Source organism: Larus michahellis, chromosome 2 (assembly GCF_964199755.1).
Source record: "Larus michahellis chromosome 2, bLarMic1.1, whole genome shotgun sequence".
Classification (NCBI taxonomy): Eukaryota; Metazoa; Chordata; class Aves; order Charadriiformes; family Laridae; genus Larus; species Larus michahellis.
In genome coordinates, this window is record NC_133897.1 from 110,045,637 (window position 1) to 110,070,382 (window position 24,746).

A 24,746-nucleotide genomic window follows, 5' to 3' on the forward strand; every position below is an offset into this window, starting at 1 on the left:
TTAAAACTTACCACATTACTTATAGTTTAGAACAGAATTTCATGTAAAGCTTATATATAGTATGTTTGCTGTCTGCCTAATATTTATTCAAAACCCTTTCCCACTGCAGCTGCGACAGCGGTTTCTAACCACCAAAGACAAGTGCAGAACACTGGGGATGTAGAACAATTGGCATTGTTGAAGGTGACAGGGAGAGCTTTCATCCAAAACATACTACATATCCCACAGACGCTGGTGTAGCTCCCAGTGCTGGTAGTGATAAATGACGTACAATATCACTGAATGCTGAGACTCAGCCACACATAGAAAAGGGAATCTAAGAGGAATTCCTTGACAGCAAGAGACAACTGATTTTATGAAGAAAGCAGGTATGGTGTTTATTTTTGTCTTGCTCATCTGTCTTCCTACTATCTAAACTTTGGGACTTGTTTTTGACTCCCTCAGGTTGTTCTGTTTCAAGACAGAGTCTTGGTCACGACAGCAGCAAATCCCTAATTTCCTTGTGTCTAGGATGGGGTTATAGAGGTATAGATGGTGATCAAAAGCAAGTAAAGGTATCTTGCACTTTTGAGAAAGTGCTGTGCACATTCAGAGGTTGGATAATCAGAAGGGGATCTGTGGTTCATTATGCCTTATTGTTACTCCATCATAATAGTTGGCATATTCCTAATTTTCTTCCTTTCACTTTTACCTGTTCATGTATTTTCCCCAGTTTCAAATTGTCTACACTTGTCCCAAAGAGCATCTCTGTTGATTGAAAGGGTGTGCGGGTTTTCCAAAATAACCTGTCTTATATATTGAACTTTGTAAAGAACATTTGCAACTAATTGAAAACATGCATAAACTTCACAGATGAATGCCTCAGTCATCTTTCAATTATGAAGCTTGGCTCCCTCTTTCTACAATACCTCGTTTTGAAACTACCTTCAAACCCTGGCTGAGAAGCTCAGTATCTTGTATAATATCTGGAAGATGAAGAAAACTTTGAATTTTGGCTCTGAATTATGTCAGATCTTAATTATGGGGACACATAAATATTATAGTCTACACTGACTACAGTATAGCAAGCATTTAATTAGAATAGGCATAATAATCTCAGAAGCACCAGAGTGTGAAAGCAGGAATCAAAAAGTTTGCAATATCTTGTATCAGGCTCTGAACTAGCCCCTGCAAAAATAGGAGAGTTACTAAAGGAAATCATAGACTGTTATCAATCCTGTTCTCAGGTTCTGAACCAAACAGTGTTGAGTAAGTATTAAAGTGTCACTCACTGACATTGATCCAGAAGTCACTGAGGACATTTTAAACTCTCTTCAATACAGTATGTAGTTGATCCACTTTATCAGAAGTAGTAGCCTTCAGCAGCCATGAGAATATACAGATTCCAAAACCTTCAAAAATTGCTTGTTTTAACATTCTTACTGTCAGTGTGAAAGTGTTTTTCTTCAAAAATATTTATATTTATGCAAATGCTTCCAACTAGCTGGGATTTTTCTAATGGGTTTGGTTTTTTTTTTGAAAAAAGTTTTATTGAAAGCAATATGAATAGATGGAGAAAAGTAAGTATTGACAAATGTCTGTCTTAAACAGGAAGGAAAAGAAAGACAAGTATTATTAAAATGTGATGCTTTAACATTTTCAAGTTTTAGTTACTTGTTGAAGTTTTATTTATTTGATTGAAATGACCTTCCACTTGGGAATTTATTTCATTTAGGAAAAAAAAGAAAAAAAATACACATTTTAAAGTTAATTATTAATTGACCAGATAAAAAATGTTAGAGATTACCTACTCATGAATTCTTTTTATGTTTAATTTTTATTTCATAGAATTCAGGATTCTTCTGGACCAGGGGAACTATATATATATATGTGTATATATATAAAAAATTCACAGCTTTTATATAAATATATACAGAATATAAAAGTGAATAAATTAAACAAGATATTTCCTCTTTATTTTCATAGACTTCCTTTGTTTTTCAGTTGGACTTTATAATATAAAACCAGAAAATGTTACAGCTCATCTCAAGCCTCCCACGATCATTGTCACTATGTTTGATTTAAAAGAAAATTAGATAGGTACAAACTGGTCAGAAAGAAATTTGGCTGGACACTGGAACAATACTAATCATTTGAAAACAGTATATTCTTTTACCCCGATTCATTGCTTCAGAATTACTTCTAGAGCTTAGAATTATTCTATGGCCAAGATAGTCCTGCTTTGAGCCACAAAGTCAATTAACCCAATTTTTCATTGATCCATTTGATCAATGAAAGTCATGATATAACAGCAGACTATGGTACTCAATGATTCATGTATTTTCTCTCTGTCCCAAGAAGCCAGAAATAGAAGTATGATTCTTCTGTTCAACTTCTACCTATAATTATAGGCCTCTGTGAAAAATGTCGCACTAGTTTTGTCATAATTGACACTTTTTGCTCTTCTAACACTTGTTGAATGGAAGAAGAGGCTTAAGTATTTACCCATTCACTCCTTTCCCTTCAGTAGTTTCAGCATGGCAAACAGCCTCGTCCAATTACCTCTCCTATCCTGGCCTGCTGCAAGAAGGGTGATGTTTTGAAATGTAAAAGACAGGAGTGAAAAATCCTCTTAGTTCTTTTCCCCAGAAAAGGATCATGAAGGCAAGACTGGGAAGAGTAATTAGTATCCATGTCTGTTCTCTGTCTTCCTTGCTGTGGAATCACATTTTTATCCTTGCATCACACAGAGCTTAGAAATTTGCAGAATTTTGTAAGTCTGGGAAGCATTTAACTCTTTCTTTCCCCAATGGTGGTACAACGTCCAGCTCACCACAAAAATTATTCATGATTTCCTCAAGAGAATTAAGCAACAACAACGGATGAAAGCTTTATGACCTCTGTGAATCATGAAGTATTTCTGTGCAGACAGATGTTGGGTGGGGAGGACTGTTTGCATGTTTTCCTATGGACTATGTTATGAAATTGTAAAGGTCACAGAGTAAGCAACAAAAAGTTGTGATTCACAGTCTAGTAGTTGGTTTTGCACATCCTGAATCCAGTGTTATTCCTCTTATGGAAGCAAATTGAGTTGCAAAAGTGGTTTTCTTCACACTACCTGCCTAGCTGTGCTTAGTCTTCAGTTGGATTCAGTTGGATTACTCGATTTACTTGCTCATGAAATATATACTATCCACAACTATTCTTTCTTTGCTTCCCTTCAGGGATGTAAAGAAAGACAGACACATCCCTTTAACAATTTGTTAAAGTACAGGATGGCTCTGTTGCACCTCTATAAGCTCATCTGTCTAGAAGCTTCAGTATATTACAGTACACAAAAATTGTACAACTGATCCTACAAGGACATTTATGAGCAAGACATTCAGCAACAGTGCACACAGTGAATATGATATAATCCCACAGAAGCAAAATATAGCCGTCAGCAGAGTTCAATCTGATGCCTGTGTATACAAATCTGAACCTTTCATCTATTTTCCTAGCAATAGATTGATGTGAGCCACCAAAAGAAATAGAAGTTGTCGCTTTTCCAGTCTGTCAGGCCAACGATCTACAAATAAAGGAGCATTCATGCCAAGAATTAGAATAGATCGGAGATCTGTTTCTTTTGTCTTCAGTGTACTTGAAAAATGGAGCCCATTATGGAAATCTGTGCATGGATTGGGTTTCTTGTTTTGGTTTGTTTTGCTTTTTTTCTGGTAATAAATCATTTTTTTCAAAATGTTCATAAATGCAAACACAGAATTAATATACCAGTGCAGCTGTAACAGAGTTATTGATGTATGTCAAATGTATACAATATTTTAAATATTAAATATATTTTACCAATTTTCTATTAAATTTATTTCAGTGATTTACTGCAGTCAGATCTTATACTGGCACAACATATTTTATCTGAGTATAGCTGAGGATAACCAAATGAGATTAAACAAGAGGAAAACTCCCTGGTAAGATAAGACTGTCTTTCCTTAAATCCACCTGTGGCTGTCATTCTGCTATGCAATAACAGATCTGGAACCCTGAAGGTCAATTCCTAATAGGAAAAGTCAGTAAAGTGAAGTTTGGTATTTTCTTAGTGTAATTTGTTACATTTACAGAAGTTTATGAATATGTCCATATCAGTGGTAGATAACAAGGAACACAGATTCTTGTTGGGGGATTTTGATTGAAATATTAATGATAACTACCTCAGAAGTAGAATTATATAAAAAATTATTCAAACAGAAAGAAAAAATAATCAGGCCTTTGCTATTTCCAATGCAATATTGTCCTTCTTCTATTCTTCCACAGCTATAACCCTGCTTGCGTGTTGCAAAAGAGAAATGACAAAACAGTTTATACAAACACAGTCTATAGGCCTTGTGTGATAATATTTTTCCACATTTAAACATAATAACACAAGATCATTGACCTTTTATACAATAACAGCAAGTTTTAACTGATACAGTTTCCTATTTTTGACTCTGTTAACTTTTCTAGTAGTCAATTTAAGCTTACCGTGAAATCACATTTCTGTATGTGCCTTGCTTTGCAGGGAGAAAGTTTGCATATTCCCCGTCCTGATATGTGTCTTATTCAGACCTTGCTGGTTCATTCTTAATCCACATAAACTGTAGAAATAATGTGACAGAGCCATCAAAAATCACAGAAGACCCAAAAGATTTTGATGTAACAGAACTAAGTACCTTTTCCGAGGAAACAAGCAGCCCTAGCAAAGTATCAAATTGTTTAAAAGATCTCCTTTATTTGCTTGTAATACTTATTACTTAGTTAATGAACAGTACTTTCATTGTGTTACATGAAGTAATATTGAGACAATATTGGTTTTGTTTAATTTTTCTAAATAGTAAGTGTAAATACATGTGAGTATGCATGCATATGTCACCTAATTTGAGCAGTATTTAACTCATAGAGCAGTACTGTTTGGATTCATGATGTTGCAAGGGAAAGAAAAGGACTGTGGCACCTCTCCTAACTTGTTTGATTCTTTCAAGTTTTCATTTTTGAGTCACCAATTTTGTCTAAGCACCGGTCTTATTAGCATACAAGCAAAAGTAGTATAATCAACATGGGATTTGTTTTTTCATAATTTTGAATTTCACATATGAATTCCACATGAATTCATAATTCTTGTATGAATTTCATAATTCATAAATCATTAATGAACTTTGTGTCAGAAAACACGAAAGCAAAATCACTAAGTTAAAATAAAAAGTGAGATGTTGAGCCTTTGAATATACAGCACAGGTATAGACAAGATGATAATGAATAAAGCAATTTGCAGTGATAACTATTCCGTTTGAGTTTATTCAGATTTACCAGACTAACGACTGGAATCCTTCTTAGGTTCTGTGTTTCAAAGCTGCTCTTCAGTTGTGTGGTCTCTGCTACATTGGGTGGACAAATTGTGTTATGATTTAATTTGTCACATGCCACTTACTTACCAAAACCAGGGAACAGAATAGTCCTGAGGATACTTATATGTAACTATTTCAGTAATGAAAAGAGGTTCTTTATACTCCCAGTGTCCTCTCCTTTTAAGTCTCAAATATGAAATGAATAACCAAAAGTGGTGACAGATGGAATCCAAACATTCTTCATGTTATTATTAAAGCTGTTGAAAATACAACAACAATTTCCTGTGAATAGACAAAAGCTAACTGATTTCTTCTTTCTGTGATTAAGGCTTTGAAAATTTTACTACTCCTTTAAAAACTTAACACCAAGGAACTATAGAATATCTGTTTGAAGGCAAGCAGTATTACAGAAGGAGGAAAAAGCAGGGTAAAAAAATTGGAAGATGTTGGACTGATTGTCAGTGTGGTTTTGTGTGTGTGAAACACAGTGATATTAATGGTAAAAAGAGCATCAAGCTGCAGTAAAATAATGTTAATGATATGGCTTGGCTGTTGTAGGACATTTATTACCTGATTCCGAAGACTGTTGTCGTAGACTCACTGGGATCTTAAAATGAATTACTCCTATTTCAGATAAACTTGTGAGAAAAAAAGGGGCAGGAAATAATAAAAATATGTTAGAAGACCACAGATGCAATAAACAATTATGAGACTGATACTCATCTTTAAGTTGTACAATGCATTTTTAGTGAATGGTATTTAGTAGATTTGAATGTTTCAGAATGTTTCTGGGTGTCTTTTTATTCTAAAGATAATATTATTTCATATATATGTGTGTACATAAATACATATATACACAACAACTAAATATGCTTTATGAACTTGGGCTGTTGACTGTAAGTAGAAATTTATAAACTGGACTGACAACTGTAACTGGAAGATATGGTCAGATCCCAGGTATAGATACAGTGCTTAAGTTAGTATACAACTTTGAAAATTATGCAATAATTCAACAGTATAGGAAATATTTTTCATATACTTTTGGGGGATAGCTTTTATAGCAAAATAAAATATTAACCCTTTAATATTTAATATTTGATTTTTATAACTATATGAAAAATAGAGTTTTGACATCATTGCTGTGATGTAAACAAAGCCAAAGACAACATAGTTCTTCTCCAAACTTTATTTGGGTTCCCTATTTTCACTATTTATTCCTCTTTAATTGCTGTTATCTTCATTTTCGAAGAAAATCCCAAACTTTGTTGAATTTGGAAATCAGACTCTCACACCTGTCCCTAACCAGTTCATTGAACTAAATGAAGAAAGAATATGAATTCAAATTTGAAACTTCTATGTCCACGTTAGATTAATATGCTTGGGTATAGTAGATAATATGATGTCTATAAGAATCTCCCTGTTGGTAGGCATTGCCTACATGTAATGGAGAAAGTACTCTTGATTTCCCTCAGGGAATCTCAAGTATGATTTCTATTACAGGTCACCAAACTTCAGTCTTGATTTTCAGGTTAAAAAGAAGATATGCGCTATGTCAGAAACATAATCATATTGTAAAAAGTGCATTATGTCTTCTGGCAGATGTGAATCTGCCTAAAATCAAAAGTACAGACCACCTGGAAGGTTGGGTCACTTGGGATGAATCATTACTAACACTGATAGCTAATTTAACTTCTCACTCTTGCAGAAATACAGTAGTTAGCATTGCCTCAGCGTAAGGACTTCCTCAAAACAATCAAATTTCATTTACAGAATCATGGAATCATGGAATTTTTCAGAGTTGGAAGGGACCCCTAGAGAAAATCTAGTCCAACTCCCCTGCTAAAGCCGGATTGCTTAGAGCACATTACTCAGGACTGCATCCAGGCGAGTCTTGAAAGTCTCCAGAGAAGGGGACTCCACAACCTCGACCTCCCTGGGCACCCTGTTCCAGTGATCAGTTAACTAAGAATGATACTGATAAAAAATTAAAATAGTTGGAAAGTCTAGTTGGCAGCATTTCACCACTACTTATCAAGACTTTTTTTTTGCCATGATGCCACCAAATAGGTGTGCAAGCAAGGACTGGGTTGGAGTTTCAAACATTTGCTTTGGAAAAGCACCTCTGTGTTTCTGAGAAAATCTAGAAGACTATGCCCATCTTTTTAGGTGATAATTTTGTGGAAGCCTGTATAGTAACCAAGATATGAGAGTGGGATATGTAATTATTCTTTGTCTATTTTTCACTAGATATCTTGAACATTGGGTAAAGTACCTAAAACAGCAAGCTGTGATAGCTGCATAAGCCTCATAAACAGAAGTAGGTAGCTGTTTCTCAGGAATCTCAGTGCTGTCAAAACTAAATTGCTACCAAGCCATCCAGTTTAATGTTAATTTTGATCTAGCTGTGTGGCTCATATTTTTACTAATGCTATACTGATGCTAATTCATAGCTTGCTTGATTCAGGCTTTTTATAAAGGTAAAAAAAAAGAAATAGAAGAAACAGCGCAACTATAATCACCACTTGAATAAGGAGAAGAGAAATAATTTGCTTCATTGAAAACTGTGACCAAACTTTGGATAAAGTCATAAATTATTATAGAAATCAAAACAAAATAACTGTGCTGTGGCTTTAATTTAGTGTCATTTTACTTATTTGTTGTGTAGTTTTTCCTCCTTCTTTGCTAAGAATACAAAATCCTGAAATGCCAGTATATAAAATGAGTGTGTATGTGTATACCTATGTTGTGTAAGTGAAAGAAACAAAAGTTTCCATAGCTAATATTCCTAAGCTTCCCATAGCATAATTTCTGTTACATGAAAGGGAGATTTTGTTTACTAAGTTTGCTTTGACATTTAAGTTCAGTTATTACCATGGCAGAAGACAAGCCGATTAGGTCATTTGCATCATCTAAATGGAATTCTGAGTAATGTCATAATTCAGTGGGTCATTGAGAACAGAAAAGTGATTGTATCCCATCAAAGCAGGCTTTATAATCAAGTAAATAATACTTGGAATGTATGATTAGTCTGTTGGGGTAAAAAGTCTGATTGGTTGATATTTAGATAAGGAATATGGACTTTTAATTTGAAAAGGATACTTAAGAGGGGGACAAAAAGGAGGGAAAAAAAGGAGAGAAAAAAAGAAAACAAAGGAGAAGGAGGAGAAAAACACCTCTCAAGTGATTCCACATTTATAGTCAAACTTATATTAGACTGATTTGAGATCACCTTTAAATATTCTATGATACAGTCAATAAAAAAAATATTTTCAGTAATACATTTGTTTCATTTACAGACATTATAGTTGATTTGATCTGATGGAGATAGTGCACTGGGTACCTTTGACATATATTTGAAATTAAAAAAAAACAAAACCAAAACACAACAAACACAAACACAAAAATCCCAAACCAAAACACAACAACAAAAAATCACGCCCTCCAGATTTTGCACAAACTCTGGGCAGTTTTCTAATTGAACTAATTTCATAACTCTGACAGCTATGAATATTCCACATACTAAATACCTCAACAAATTGATAGTACACCTCAGCAGATGTTGACTGCTGTTTCTATAGTGGAATCTGTATTTTCTGATGTAGAGGTGTTCAAGACGTCTATATTTCAAGAGGAACAGTAGGGGTCACTATCCAAACCAGCTTTAGACTAGTACAGGTACAGAAATATTTAACTTTGGCTGCCTGAAGCATTTGACATTCAATCAGACCCAAATGGCTCAAGTTAGTACAAACTGTAAAATCCACTTTAATTTAAAATGTATACCAGTGCTGGAGATGTGTTGAATCTGTTGCCTATTAAGTTAGCCTTTGTCAGCAGAACATTGCAGGGATTTAAACATGTGTTCACAAATTACCTTCATTCAGAATACCAACTTGACCTGAATCTCCTGAGTTATAAAATTCAGCATGATCAAAAAAGAAAGGAGAGTGACAGGCTAGGTTAGACTCTTGGAATTGTAATGTCCTCGCTTTCAGAACAACTGGCAAGAATTTTAAGAATGTCTTTTATTGAATGGAATATGAAGTAATCCTAAGAATAATATTGTATTTAACCTCTATAGTATAAAGAATGTATATTCACACATCTCTATATCTTGCCTTAGGCCAGTGTCAAAGAAGAGAGGAGTTCAATCCTGGAAGGTACTGAGTACTCTGGCTGTGATCCAGGAAAGCACTCAACTGTGAGTTTAAATTTAAGTACAAGGAGCATGCCACTAACTTCAATGGGATTATGTTTAAAGATAAACTAACCTTAAATGCTTTGCTGGATCACAGCCACAGTGCTCAGCACTGGGTCAATGCAAATCTAACCCGAGAGGAGCATTTTCCTCTCTATGTTTCCAGAGAGAGCTCACAAAATACATACGAAGTTCCCTTCAGGAAAGAGAGTTCATGTGATAGCTGGACTGGATAGTTCAGAAGGGTGGGATGACGTATACATTTGTATATGTCCAGACAAACTAAATAAAAACCAAACAGACAATGCTCTTTGACTTTACCAGGTTCAGCCATTCATTTATTCATTTAACAATGACAATTCATTTATCAATAACAATGGACAGGGATATAGATAAAGCAGAAGAAACCAAGTGAAAGAGACACAGGCAAAGAGTGTTCCCTATTTTCCTTTGCCAAATTTGTCCCCTGATTTTAGCTGTGACCTGTGTTACTTTGCAATAGAAAGAGCAAGAAGTCTCTAAGTTTCCAAGTGTAGGAATGCCCTCACAGAATCTGTGTCAACTGAAACCAGACAAGACAGTCTATATAATTAGACATAAGTGTCGTTCTTATGGGCCTGGTGATGTTCCGGTTGAAAACAATAGCAAAGTGAGGTTAGGGAAAAACAAGAGTATTTCAAAAAGCAAAAGCAAGGCTGTGCTTTTCAGCATTATATTTTAAGACTACTAACACTGTCATTTGACATGCAAGTTTTGAACTTTCTTTGGCTCCCACCAGTGTAAAGAGGACCTCGTTAGAGCACTGGAGCCTGATGAAGAAAGACAGGGAACCATACTTGTCCTCCAAAAAGTGAAGGAAGAGAGAAGAGAAAGAACAAATCATGTGTACACTTTCATGACTCACCTATTCTTGATGGTCAGCAAGAAATGTTTTGCACTCATTTTTCTTTTCTTATTTATCATTTTTATGCCAGGTTGCCCACTCATTGGGCTAATGTCAAACTTGCAAGCTTGTCTTCACACAGTAGCTGTCACAACTATACACAGATGGTGAAAAGGGGCTGTGCAACACTGTTGTGCCAGGGTGATGATATGACTTGAACAAACATGTAACGGTTGCTATATCCTGGGCATCTTGACTGCTGAAATGAAAATCAAACCACATTAGGCTTCCTGTAAAAAGAACAGAGAAAACGTGCCCTAAAATAGCATCCAAACCCCTAGAAGTGCCTCAGCACAACTTGGCCACCTGTGGCTTTCTCGAAGGCTTGAATCTTATTTAAAAATAATACGCAACACACACAATAGGGCTCCATATTTCAAGGGAAATAATTAAAGACATCATCGCACTTTGTAGCTAACAGCTCTCATTGAAGCAATGGGCATCTCTGGTAGAAGTCTGCCACAGTGCACCCTGCAGTACGATCAAATCAAACTGATAAAGAATTCTATCAGAGGTTAGTGAACATGAGACACTTTTGAAATACAAAGTGCCCAAGCAGCTCAGCATGTGTACTTTTTTTTCCCCCTCCTAGGTTTATCTTATTCCCACAATTCAACTTCTCACCTTTTCATCGTATCCATCAATCTCTTCCTTGTTGAGAAACAATTGTAACCTAGGAATCTCTTGAACTCATTTATACTCTTTCCTTTATTCTCATTTCCTTGAACCTTGTTCTATGGTTTTATTATCTTTTATATGAGCCATGCTCCAATTTTCTATTTACTCCTAGATCCTTAATGCTATAAAATGTTCTTCAGATTCTATATCGGTCACCAACATGTATCAGTTCCTTTCATAAACTGGAAAGCTCGATTTTGATTCATCTCTTGAAATTTGAAGAATGGTCTGTAGTCATGCAGGTATATTTTATGTTTTCATCAAATATTCATAACAATATTTTAAAGCAGGAATGTGTTTTCTCAACTGTATTCACACAGATCTACTTTTCTAACTGCATCATCAAGTCAGTTAAAACCATAAACTGAACTGCCTGATATCCAGTTCCCATTGTACATAGATTTTTATCCTTCAATTTCTCAATCCAATATAAGAGTCTACTAGTTGTATGCAATATAGGAACTCATTATCTGGTCTTTTGAAATGCATTTGTAGAATAAACCATGCTCTAAATATGCTAGCAATTTAAAAAAAAAAAAAAAAAACAAAACAAAAAGACCCCAAAAAAACCCCACACAAACAAAACCAAAAACAAAACCAAAAAAAGCCAACCCTTAATTTTCTTTGACTGAAAACTCCACTTGGCTCCAGTATGCAGAAAGATTTTAATCTGTAGTTCATTGATCCCTGTCTAACTCAGATCAAGAGACACTTACACTATTCAAAGTCCAGTGTCTCCTCCATAGCATGTGTAAAATGAGTGCAGTGACTGTAACAGCCCATTTCGTGGGAGGCAGGTTTCCATCAGGAAATCCATCACCAGAACTAGCATTGTTTGGGAACTTCATCAAAGAGACTGAGAATTAAATACTTTCAGAAAGACAATTTTCTTCTGGGGTTAGACTTAGGTCTGAATTAAAGTGTTTCGGTGAAGATCTCTACTGATATTTGGCTGTTGCAATGCTCTGCTGAGGCCCACAGCAGCTGGTATGGTTTAGGGCAGTCTCAAGATTAGTCCTTTATCCAAGCTCTTGGTTCGTTTTCAAGTGGTGTTAACTAAAGTTTCCAACACTTAAGTGAACTCCTTTGCAAAGTCACTGGACAGAGTGATCTCAATAGTGGCACACAACAACTAAGCTTCTAGGTTTCGAACCCAGAACATCACATGGGCCAGCTAGCTCAAACTGAAGGTGCTTGTTAACTCTAGTGAGAAGTCTCAGGTGTGAATATGCATGAAGTTAAGATCAAAATGAAAGTTAAAGCCTAAGTTCATACTGCAGTAGAAAAAGACGCATTCAGATTTTTTTTCTGTTTATCTTTTAGATTCACAAGGGAAAATGAACAAAACAAATCTCATGCAGAGAAAGGAAGCATATTTAGGCAGAGAAAAGCAGCATATTTCTTCTACTTTATTGGTATATGAATATGTTTGCTACAGGCTTCTATCTGTGTCAGTCTTGGGTTCAGTATCTGTTACTGCAGTACGGTTCCTCTGACCCCAGCAGCACAACTAAAATAAATCTCAGTTCTCAAGAAAAATAGCAAATGCTATTCATTTTGGGAGGCAGTGGAGATACTAAAGTTGTGTTGTTTGGAATTAGTGACTAAACATAAGCACAATTCAGACTTCTTTCTATTGGTAGAGAAGTGTTTTAAAAATTGAGAAATGGGAACTTACATACTAAATAGGATGCGTTACCTTTGTGGTCATTTAACCAAAATTGCCCCATATTATAAACTGTAAGTGGGATAAAATAGTCATTGGCCATGACAAAAAGAAAAGAGTTAATCCCTTCTCTGGATGCAGCTCAATTAGACAACAGATACAATATAACTGCTCTTTGCTTCTGCAAGGGGTTGACATATCTCCCTCTTCTTCCTCCCCTAATCTTCCCTCTCTCCTCTCCAACTTGTCTCTTCCCACTCCATACCTGCTCTGTCTCTGTGCTGCAATCCCACTTCTTTTGTGTGTGCTCTGACACATCAGCTCTAGAAGGCAAACGCACGTCAGAGCCTGTGAAAGAAAAGGGTCAATAAACCCATTTGGCTTGCCATAACAACAGAAGATTACTTGCTTCTCTTTTATATTTTCTTTTCTTCTGACAGATTTAGTTTATTGGCTCAAGGTTGGGAAGGGTTGTACAGAGAGAAGTGTGGAAGCAGCAGAGGTAGGGCAGTAGGATATTGCTATCTCCCTTTTGGAGACAGCAAGCTATTAAGTCATCTCAGTTTCTTGTGTAACTGAAGCACTAGGATATGTAAATCTGGAAAGGATAATGGGGAAATTTGATGTAGCAGTACCACATACAGACCTAACTTAAGGTCTAACTTTATTCATCTAAGTTTCTGAAAATTAAACTTTGCCTCTAAATAGGTAAACAGATTTCTCAGAGAATGATTCAGCACTCAGTAAAGAACCTAAGAGCTTACCAACTTCTAAATCCAATAACCAAAGTTAAATGGGGTTAATACATGAATATTCATTTTAGCACAGCCCTGAGGAACTGCTGTAGAAACAAGGATCTTGAAGTTTCTCATAGGACCTATGTTTTGTAGTCTATGAAGAAGCTGAAGGGATTATTTCTGACCTTGCAGAACAGACAACTGCAGAGGTAGAAGTCTCTTACACAAAATGCTATGCCAGGAACCAATTTGCTTTTGGTGAGAGATGAACTCTTTTCTTGCAAACAAATTGTAATGCAGCCAGCTGCCTATCTGTACTCTGTAATAGTACAGGATTTTAATGGAGCTTTCCTGACACAAAACTGGAATAAAGTAGTACAAATCTGTCCTGTACTGAAAATTAGGGTCAACTTATAGTAACACACTTTCTGATATTATTCTCTACCCTATTGTAATGGAATAGAAAAATTATTAGCTTTTCTGACCACTTCCTTGCATTGAGACGCCAAGTTCAACGTGCTGCCTGAGTTGATACATAGATCTTTTTCCTGATAGGTTAAAAATAACTCTAAATCTATTACTTTATATGGATTTGTTTTCCTCCTTGCTAAGTGTATCACTTTGCTCTAGACTACAATGAATGTAATTTCCTGGCATGTTTCTTCATTATTTTTTTTTATGTAGTCCCCTGACTTTCATTTACATGCACACGTGTCAAGCTTGTGACACTTTCTTTGACTTGAATTCACTCTCCTCAAACCTCCTAACTTTTTTTCTTCTCTGTTTTAATTGTGAAGTTCCTCAAAAACACTTCTTTCTTCTTTCCCCTTGTGGGGAAGCAACGGAAGATCAGCGAGGAGGATTGTAAATACGCTCAAGTGACTCACACCTGGAGTACTGGAAAACACATATATGACACTGTTATTCAGTCTTGGGTGCTGGCAAGAAAAACACTTGCACTTAGATAACATAAGTCTGTGATGGATTCAGAGGCACGTTGTCTAGCAGCTTGAGAATCCTGGCCTGTTGTTGAAGAAGATCAAAGCACGGTGGGAAAACTATGCCTGTTTGAACCCTTTTAAATACCAGAGAGAACAGGGAGTCCATGCCCTCTCTTGCTAACAAGGACTCTCTTGCTGCCAAGGACTCTTGCTAACAAGAACTCTCTCTCGTGCCGCGGTGCCCATGGTCCCTGCTTGCATGCCTCTGCCCGGGTGTTGCTTCAGAGATTCCCTGGTCTGCGAGGTATCGAGATTAAATTTGTTCTTCGCCTTTCATCCATGGTGTGTGGTTGCTCCTGCGTTCTGCCTGCATCAGCTCACACACCCCTGTAGCCAAAAGAGGTCCTCTCCATTCCCTTCAGCTTTGTTGGTGCAATTGCTGGGTAGAGCTAATTGAGTTGCCTCCCAGCAAGGCTCTTTGAATTTTGTTTTGTGCGCACTTGGGTTTCCTTTATTATAGGTTTCCCACTGCACATTATGTGTCACAGCACAGTCTTTACACTCGTACCCCTTCCTTGCACTTGCCATCTAAGGCCCAGTAGCACTTCTATCATAAATGTTACATCTTGCAATTTTATCTACAAAGTCATTCTGCTATGTATTTTGATCCTGCATAATCTGAGGGTATGGTTGCATTAGCTCCAATTTGGAAATAGACTGGCATTCAGACTACCTCTTAAGAAGTAAATAGCTGTATTTCTTTGTAAGTAAAAGCTCAGATATTTATGGTTTGAGAGTACACAGGAGGTGTTCTCTAGCTTGATCTAAAGCCTACTGAATCAATGAAAAGACTTCCACTGGCAGCAGCTAGCTTTGTTTCAGCTCCCTTGTGCAGCATCTGTCCTCCACTAATGACAGACGCCTTGTCCTGTGACTCTCTCAGCAAAGAGAAGGAAAGAGCATCTTTCTTAACAGCTGATATAGGATGCACCTCTGCTAATTCAGAGTCAAAAAATAGCACTTCAGCAGGAGATGTAGATGTATTTATAAAAGCAAGAGTAAAATTACAGACCTTTATAATTACTTTATCACTGTTTGCAGTTTCCAGTCCACAGCAAAAGAAATAACAATAAATATTTAGCAAAAGAAGCTGAATCTGCATTTAGAGTATTTTAATAAATGTTTAAAAGAAAATCAGCATAGATCACTTGGCTCTAGCTAACAGTTTTTTCTCTTCCATCTGTCTGTCTTTGATGGATGTTGTTCATGCTCTTTAGTTTACAGTAACAAGCAGGTTTTTAATTTTTCTATCTTCCTTCTCTCTAGTGCCAGGCTGTGATGGATGATGTGACAAAAAGATTCATCAGTAAATTCTAAATCCTGAGTACAAAATAAATTAGTAACACAAGAAGCAGATTTGCATTCTCCTTTGACAGTGTTGCAACTGCATCTGCTGCTCTCTCATTTTTCCCTTTTATTTGTTCAATCTTGATAATAGTACTAACTCAGCACAGGGACATCTTGCATTTTTTAAAGTACATGAGTGTACAGTATTGTCCTAATATACTTTGTGTCATTATTTGAGCTGCAGTGTTTGGATTTTGTATTGAAGCAGCAGCAGATGAATGATAGGCAACAATTTCAGAATCAGGAATTGGATTTCAAACCAACTATGTTCCACTCTCTAAACAGCATTTCTCAAACATTGTGATACAGATTTGCCAGGTACCATGTTGTTCCTAAAGGCTAACCATTCGTAACATACGGATCGTGTACATCCAATCATTTCTCTTTGACTCTCCTGAAGGGCAGCATTCACCTTAACAATTACTTTCCTCAAGTTTTGAGATGCCTGGGTTCCTAAGAGGTCTGCTGCAGTTAAATGATTGCTTGGAATCCTTCTGGGGTACTATATCCTTCATGTAGAGAAAAGCCAAGGTTCCCCCATTGCCAAAATGAACAGCAAAAGCAGTGACAGGAGAGCTGAGTACAATTTCGATCTTTTCTTCCATTGCAAATGTATTTTTTCTTGCATACAGTTTTGAATTTGGAAAGGAATTTCATAGATATTGTGCACGAGACCTCTGATAGGCACAAACACACACATACTCACACACAAAGAAGACTGATGCTTTCTTGAAAGATGAAATAACTATTCAGGAACTTAAAAATCGATACTTATGTAAGTTAGGCAGGACTAAAATAAGTTTATACAACTAAAAAAAGTGACTAGCTAAAATCAATAGTGAGAAGAAGAAAGTTGGATGAATTTAAAATGTTCCTTCTTACTTATATGTTCAGTAATGATATCTCAGCATTGCAGTTATTCACTCTTGCTGAAAAGCAACTTTAAGATCAATCTCAGTAGCAGCTCAAATCCTCTCCAAATAAAGGCTTATTTTTATGGTGTGCAGTCCCTTTTACAGCTCTCTTTAAAGGTAAGTGTGACCAGGTTAAAAAGAGGTGACAAGGCATCTTTATTCTGTAACCAATTTTGAGCCACTAGATTAGACTTTTTGGTCACTTAGTCTAACCTTTGAATTGCAAAGGGGACAGATTTTCTCCCGTAATTATGTCTATCCTAAGGCTTTACATTCTTACTTAGTGTTGTAGTATGTGAGCATGGATAACATATAGTGAAGTTATAATATTTCTTTTAGAAATGTTCTTAGTCTTTATTTAAAGATTTGCAGAGACAGAGTTGAAGAGCACATTGATTATAGGATTTCAGTGCTTAATTATTGTCAGTGTGAAAAAAGAGACTGATTTCTAGCATAAAGTTTCTTCTTATGGATAGTGGATTTTGTGATAAGCAGGAAAATATTGAAACTCCCTTAAACAAAGCAAATCTAGTTGCATACTTTGTTCATGAATGGCCAGGAATGAGATGTGCCAGGAGAGCATACTTTGAAACATTGAATTCCATGCAACACAAACATCTAAGAGGATGAAGCACCAACTGATCAAAACTTCAGTTCACCCCCCACTACCCCAGCAACTCAAACAAAACCAATATGCCAGCACTGTTTATGAGGTCAGATACAGGCTCTGAAGTTCCTTTCATTTTCTTTTTACCTGTTGTGTCACTGAATGTTTCGGCAAATGTGGAAGCTCCTGTTGGCAAAGAGAAGCTGAAACAAATCTTTGTTGGGCCAGGAACAAAGAGATCATCATGCCTGTGTTCTCATCAGGCAATGGTGATGCCCTTGGGAGTCAATATGCTCTCAAAGGGATTTCTACAATGTCTGTCTCAGTGGAAATATAACTTTTGTAGGGTTAGAACTTGAGCAGTGAAAATTTGTGAGACACAGAGAGGCAAAAATATTTGGGAAATAAGACAAAATGGGTAAAATCTACAAATGCTGATAGAAAGCTTTGTAAAAGAAAGAAATATTATTTGATGCATTTGGGAAATTATGATCTTGAGGTAGAGAGGAGTTAGAATGCTATTCTGGCTTAATTATGAGACCAGACATGATGAGAGAAAACGTACACGTACAGAAGATATTATATTTTACAGAACCCTTGAAATGCAGAGGACACATAAGACTATGCTCCCAGAAGTATTCCAGAACACTTCAGAGCAATGAGACCACTAGGGCAGGGAAGGGTGTTTTTGTTGCTTATTGGTTTTGTCCGACACCTCTCACGTAGTCTGGCATGTAGTCTGACAGCAATTTGCTTTCAAGTCTGAGCAAAGTGCCCATATATGTAATACTCATACCTGCTGCAAATTCTGAAATTCATTAAATGTAAAGCTAAAAGAATTTCATCTTCAGCCGCTGCTGCTGGAGATGCCTGGGGAAGGCAAACCTTATTTCCAAGACCTAGTGGGTCTGAGCACCTTGGTGCCAAAGGATTATCAGAGTCACAGGGGGAAGTTCATATCTTACGTACCTCAGGCATATACAGCACCAGAGAACTCATGACTTACGGGGTCCAAAGTCTATAAAAGCTCTCACAGCAGTCCTGCAGTGTTCAAGCAAGGGTGCTCAATTAAATTTATGACATATTTTGTTTTCCTTCCTGTGCCAAGTTTATCACATTCACAGCTGAGAATTTAGCCTAATTTGAACAAAACTTTCAGATAAAATGCATTCAAATCGAATTTATGTTCTGTTCGTAAATATAATTAAAACATACGCATTCTTTATTTTTTCACCGTATGTATCATACAGGTGTAAAAAGGAACACTTACATGTATCTCTCCTTTTTCATTTTCCTTGGAATCTTTTTTCCCTCTGAGATACACCACAGGCACGTTTCTACAATTTTAAGAAGCGTTTCTCAGTCCATAGAGCAAATTAGCACAGTTTTGGCCTTCCACTCTATATGTTCATCACTGATTCCTCCTGATAAGTGTTCAATGTGAATGAGGAAACTGGGACATCATATCTGAAAACACATTTAGATGTTCCAGTTTCAGTGGAAAATAACCATCGTTCCAAGTAACATTTGAAAAAACACAACCTTTTTGTTTCACACTAATTCCAAAGGCTCAGCATGAACTGTTGCTATAAATAGCAGTGGTTACTGAAAATGCTGTGGAGTGTGTTACAAATGTGTTTGAATTACTGTACCAGTGCTGTGTAAAAGGCGATATGAATATGCAAAAAACATACTGGATAGTTCAAAACAGAGGAAAACTTGTGGGATGCAGAACAATCACTAGTTCACCCATCCATTTCTGCCCTTTGAAGTTAAGATCTTCTCATTGAGATGAAGCTATATAAATAGTAGAAATAGTGATGAGAGAAAAACAAGCAGCACGCTAAAAGGGAAACACACAAAGGAAAAGCTAATGTGCTATGGATGTTTACTTTTTCCTTCCTTTAACTGAAAGATAAGGAAAAAGGGAAGGGAGAGCACACAAAACTCTTCAACTAAGCCATACAGGTTACTTATAAAAATCTAGGGAGATAAAACGTACCCACTTCTTAAGACTAAATTAAAATCTGTGTTAGGAATATATTTAAGATATCTAGTCATGGTTTCAGTCTGTCTTTGTCACCAAACCAGGTAGGAAACAATTTAGCTTTGACATGCTGTTCATTGCTAACAGTTCCTTGCTTTTATAGATTTAGCCAAAGAAATTGCATTGGGAAGAAAATAATATCTATGAAATATTATTATAAAAATGATACCCTTATCTGCTAGAAACAGAACTATTTTGGGAGGCTGAAGTTGTTCCTTAAAGGGGAAGCTGTCATACTTCAGGATTTTCCAGGTTCGTTGCAACAGGGAGATTTAAAACAAAACCAAACTAAAATGACCCAAATCAAGCAAACAAACCCCCAACAACACAAAGCTTTGAAGAAAAGCTTTTTTAGGTTCCCCTTGGATCTGATAGCCAATCTTGAAATAGTTTGCTTTGCCCTTTTTTTAAGCATTTGAAATTTTCACTTTACCATTTGCTGTGTAAAACATACATCATGCGCTATTTCTCCACTCCTGATTTTTAAAATTCAAACAGGTAAGTGAATTTGCAAAGAACCATGATGGAACAGGATTTGCCTTTTCCTTTAGAGGTCTGAAACCGCTACACATAGCAAGTGGCTGGCTGGATCCCAAAGATATCCATGAGAAGTTTCCCTCAGAGCCATGAGTCCAGCTGGGCAATGCAGAGCTCCTGGAGAGTTAGGGAGCGGTGAAAGACGGGCTACATGACACAGGAAAGAAGAAGTATCTATCAGGTATCACATTTTACTATCAAGTGCCCGAGTCCTTGGTTAGTACTGTAACAGCTGGGAAATCCCACTTTCCATGTTACTTTTCTTGGAGTGAGGAAAGTAGTTCTCTTTCAGTAACACCCCTCAGTCAGGTCTGAGAAACTCGACCTGTGTGACCCACCACTGCATCCATGTTTGTGTGTTGTCAGGTGAGAACTAGAATTTTAGGGCGGTTCTTCATGGCATCCAAGACCTTTGATACATTCACCTGAAATGTATGTTTTGAAGACGCTAACATGCCATTTGGTAAATGCACGGTATGTTTGTTATGTCAGGTCTCAGAATTCCAATTTTTCTTACTAAGGTTTTAGCTAAGTACTTAAAGACACTGGAAAACTGCCAGTTGCAGGCAAGAGAGAACTTCGTGTAAATATCGACTTTAGTCAAGAAGGTTTGTGTTCTGGATGTCAATGAAGGGCACAAGGGGGAAAGGACGGAGTGGAACAGGGAGCTTGCGTGAATGACTTCAAGCCTCTGGGTGAGCTCAGGGCAGACCCTGTGCCTATGAAATCATTTTCTATTGTTAGCCTGCACAAAATGTTTGGCTGTAAGCCCACAGCAAAACTAGGCTGTTTTTGTGCCAGACTACTGTTATGAGGACAGTGTATGACTGCTACTCTGCACGTACAGAACAAAGAATTACAGATATTTTTTTTCCTTCTCTTTGAAAGTCAGCTTAATAACCATGATTGTAATTTTCTACAACGAATGAGTAGAAAAACCTTGTGTTCAGGCAGATGCGTTTCTCATGCGCTAGAAAAAGGAAACCTTGACTGTCTGTGTCCTGAGGGTGAGAGGACACTTATTCCTACCCTTAGAAAGGTGACCTGCCCCTGGACATCTGAGCTGAGATTTTCTGCATTGGCTCTCCACCCACCTTTACCTTTACCTTTACCTGCACAATAATCCTAGCTAGCGAATAAGAAAAATGTTTCTGCATGTGAAGACACATAGCTTTGGTTTTACCTGAGAAAACCAATGCACTCTGAGTATACAAGGGGGGGGAAAAAAGGAAAACATTTTTAGAAATATATCTAGGAATAAACAATGAGAGAAATTATACATCTGAAGACGTCTTATGATCCTATGTCTCGGTAAGCTCTGCAGTACAGTGTTCTAGTAAGAAAGAGTAAGAGATTAATGTAAAACAATTCAAAATGAATTTATTTTAATACATTAAATGTATTCCATTCAATTCCTGCATTTTAGCATTAGCACTTGCGTGCAATTCATCTGTTGAACTGTATTTCTGCTTTACTGGTTGTAATAACTATTCAGGTTGGTAATCTTAGTTTTGAATATTGATGGACAGGTCATTTTGTTTTAGGTCCAGGTTACACTTGCTGCTCACTGTCTTCAGATCTGAAGGTGCAAGGCTATAAAAATAGCAGAAAGTTCTTTTCACAGATCATTTAATTCAGCTTTGGAGAAAAGAGTGTTGTGATATTGATCATGTCAGGATCTTTTCCTCTACTCTAACCAAACCAGTTTAACAATTATTACAGAACATTTAAGAGGCATCTGTTTAAAGGGGAATAGCTGGGAGGAAGGCTAGATGAAAGAACTTAATAAAGTGCTTGGTTGACATGCATTTTGAACAGTAAAGTGTGTTATCAACCTTGAATATGATTCACATTCTGTCAGCATGTTCAGAAAGTGGTAGCTTTCTTTGCAGCAAAAGTAAAATGAATGTCATTTTGAATATGAAATAAATACGCAAAACAAGTATCCTAAAACATAATTTCTCTAAGGAAGTTGTTGCTGTCAAAAGTCATGAAATGGTTTATCATAAAGGATACCCCAGATAGTTTTACTCCTCTCCTCAGGGCTCACCGGTATTAATTATTTTCAGGAATCTGTATATTCCAATGAAACAATAGAGACGAGGAATATTGACTCTGAAATAAATAGTTCCATTAAGTAAATGCCTCCAGGTAAAAATGTGCTCTGTGAAATGCAAATCTCTTCAAGCTCTATATATGCTTGTGCTGACATTGATCCTAAACTGAGGTTACATGACTACTTCCAAAGAGGTAAGATACATGTTAATAAATGAATACAGCATATCCACTATGTTAAGATGTTTTTTCTTAGATTGAGCTGAACATTTGAGGACATAGAATTTACTTTTAGATGTCATTTGAAATTAAGACTTTTGGTTATTATAAAGAAGTTATGGTACAGCTTACACTAAATAAAATGTAAACTCCTCAACTTGGTAACTGTTTTACCTAGCTGAAGTCATAGTGCCCTTTTAATATCCATTAATCCATCAGTGCTTGCCAAATTCTGAATAAACAATATTCATAGACATTTTTTGATAATTCAGGTGGTTCATTATACTAAACCCACGTGTTGGCAAGGTCCAAATGCAGCCATATATCAGCTGCTAAATTACTCTTGGTAGCACAACCCTTTGCATCAGATGAATGGATAAACAAATCATGTCTGGATAAATTCAGTTTTGTTCTCTGTATTTGCAAGTGTATGCTCAGCCTGCCTTATTCTGGCAAGCAAATAATATTAGATTATACTTAATGGTGGAAGTCTTGGTTTATCTTTACTGTTATTATTTTTGTGAGAAAAGAAGTGATGTAATATCTGTTAGCTAGGTCTCATATATCATCTCTGGCAGTTTTCTGGCAATTTTTCTTAGCACCTAAAATAGTGGTAGAAAGTGGGTGGATTTACTGTAAGAAATCCGCCAGAACAGGCTTGCGTTCATTTTTCTAGAGATTGTGCCCAGCTCCACAAAAAAATAAACAAAAAAACCCCAACCTCATTAGAGTCATTCAACTTGCAGGTTGAATTCAACAAGCAATTATCTCTCCATAATGAGGTCTTCAATTTCAAGGGGTGTTTGAAGTCTTCTGGATAACCAGAATGAAATATGTTTTTTTTCTAACAATCTAGATGATGGGGAATCATACACCAGTCTCCCAACAGCTTTTTAAAATGCTGTTGATCTGTTTGATGACTGATGTCCTTCAGTATCAAGGGTTGTGTTGAGAATTACATGCTTGCAGATGATGTAATGAAAAAACACTGTCAGACAAGAGCTAACACACAGCGGGGTGAAAACTTTGCACCATGGCCCTATGAACTGAGTCCATAACGTGTTATTTTTATGAGATCACAATTCTGGAAAGTTAAAAATTGCAATTGAGGATATAAAAGAAAGAAAAAAAAAGTTGCTATTATTGGTAGAGTTAGGACAGTTGCTCTGTGATAAGTGATGGATTAATATTACATTGTCATCGGAACTCAACTTTTAAGTCTTTCAGTCCTACTCGATATGCAGAGTCCTGTTTTTCCATATCTAAGCATGAACAAATGGCTCATGCCATTTGTGGTATTCTTATGGTATATCTCATGTGGTATTCTTAAAGGTCTATTTTCAAGAGCTTATTTTTTATACTTTGAATCTATTCAGGAGCCCTCTATAAGTGTACAGCAGTCAGTCAAACAATGGATATGAAGTCCCCGTAACTCAGCACTACAAGTGAAAGGCATCATCTTCCGGCCTTCAGCCCAATAGCAAGGTATCAGAGACATGTCAGAATAGGGTTGCAAGCTGAAGGTGAGATTTATGCCTGAAAGGGATGTTTTTACAAATGTTGAGTTAACAGAGGGCAGCATAATGTCTCTGATATTAAAAAGATGATATTTCCTATTAATGGAACAGGAACCTTGGTATTGCACATACAATTCTGCTCCGTCTCATCAAGACATGCTTTTTCTGCTTGAATGAAAGATCACAGCAAGGTATATTCTATAAAGAAAGTTTATACAATCAGAATGAAAATTGAACTCTTACAGAGGAAAGAGTTTAACAATAAAAGCTGTAAAAGTCCCCTGAAAGTGAGATTCAGTCCAATTTGGCACAATAAATTGTTTTAACATTAAGCAGAGTCCCACTAACACGTATAGATTACATGTGTAAGACCTGGTATTGCCTGCAGCTAATGTACCTAGAAGATGTATTAACTGTGCAGCTCTCCTGTTTGCAGGCAGTAGAAATAATTTGGTTCTTTCTAAGTATAGGAGAAATTCAGAAAACTCTGAACACTAAAGCTTAAGAATGGCCAAGTATTCAAAAATGTTTAATATCAGTAACTGACTTAATGTTCCAAATTATCTATAAGTAAAATATGCATTATTATTTACTGGAATACAGAATAAAAGGCAATTACATTAGCCACAGATACTAAAATGCCAGACGGGGGACCGGGAGGTGTGCTATGTATTCTGCAGCGTGCCTCCTTGGAACTGTTAGTGCTTCATGCTGTTAACAGGCTGAAAATGAAGTGCAAACTCATCAGTGTAATTATTTCTTCTCTCCCTTTTGTGGAGGCTGTGCTGAAGGATGGACATCTTTAACTTAATCACTGATTACATTTGTTGCCGTATGAATCTGTAAAACAAGTGTAGCAAATCTATTGCTACGCTGACTCGTTGGGAGCCCCAGTTCCTGTTCTCAAATTTGTAGCTCTGCTGTAC

General features: G+C 36.5%; 1 protein-coding gene across 1 annotated transcript in view; it reads left to right on the forward strand.

Annotated features, from left to right (window-relative positions):
* The first annotated feature begins 245 nt into the window (after positions 1-245).
* CDH19 (cadherin 19) overlaps positions 246-24,746 on the forward strand; it is a 117,407-nt gene continuing 92,906 nt past the window's right edge. The window contains exon 1 of the mRNA XM_074576558.1: positions 246-368. The gene's annotated coding sequence lies outside the window, so the exon portion shown is untranslated. The remainder of the gene's footprint in view (positions 369-24,746) is intronic.